Source organism: Nestor notabilis, unplaced genomic scaffold (assembly GCF_000696875.1).
Source record: "Nestor notabilis isolate BGI_N333 unplaced genomic scaffold, ASM69687v1 scaffold12539, whole genome shotgun sequence".
Lineage (NCBI taxonomy): Eukaryota > Metazoa > Chordata > Aves > Psittaciformes > Psittacidae > Nestor > Nestor notabilis.
In genome coordinates this window covers 11,430-12,547 of record NW_009943290.1, presented here as the reverse complement: position 1 = coordinate 12,547, position 1,118 = coordinate 11,430, and positions in this window count along the sequence as shown.

Here is a 1,118-nt window from a genome sequence, read left to right as displayed (position 1 = left end):
CTGGGAGGAATACAGAGAAATTGTCTGAGCATCCAGGAATCAGGTTAGGAAGACTAAAGCTCTGATAGAATGAAATCTGGCCAGGGTCATTGAAGGCAACAAGAAAAGCTTCTATAAGTACATCGATGATAAAAGGAAGACTGGGGAAAATGTGGACCTTCTCTGGAAGGAAACAGGAGACCTGGTTACCCAGGACATGGAGAAAGCCAAGGTACTCAATGACTTTTTTGCCGCAGTCTTCACTGGCAAGAGCTCCAGCCACACTGCCCATGTTGGAGAAGGCAAAGGCAGGGACTGGGAGAATGAACTGTAGAAGATCAGGTTTGAGAACATCTAAGGAATATGAAGGTGCACAAGTCCATGGGATCTGGTGAGATGCATCTGTGGGTGCTGAGGAAACTGGCAGATGAGGTGGGTAAACCCCTGTCAATAATATTTGAGAAGCTGTGGCAGTCTGGGGAAATTCCTGCCGACTAGAAAAGGGGAAACATGATTCCCATATTTAAAAAGGGAAAAAAGGAAGATGGGCCAGTCAGTCTCACCTTGGTGCCCAGCAAGATTATGCAGCAGATCCTTCTGGAAACTGTGCCTGACAAATTTGGTGGCCTTCTGAGATGGGGTGGATAAAGGAAGAGTGACTGATGTTGTCTACCTGGACTTGTGCAAAGCATATGACACTGTCCTGCACAACATCCTTGTCTCTGAACTGGAGACACATGGATTTGATGGAGGGACCACCCAGTGGATAAGGAATTGGTGGGATGGTTGCACTCAAAGAGTTGTGTTGAACAGCTTGGTGTCCAAGTGGATACCAGTGACAAGTGGCATTTCTCAGGGGTTGGTATTGGGTCTGGTGCTGTTTAACATTGGCAACATGGACAGTGGGATTGAGTACACCCTCCACAAGTTTGCTGATGACACTCAAGCTGTGTGGTGCAGTCGACACACTGGAGGGAAAAGGTGCCATCCAGAGAGATCTTTTCAGGCTTGAGAAGTGGGCTAATGAGAACCTCATGAAGTTTGAACAGTCTGAGTGCAAGGTCCTGTATATGGGTCAGGGCAATTGCAAGCAAAAGTACAGGCTGGATGGAAAATGGATTGAGAGCAGCCCTGAGGAG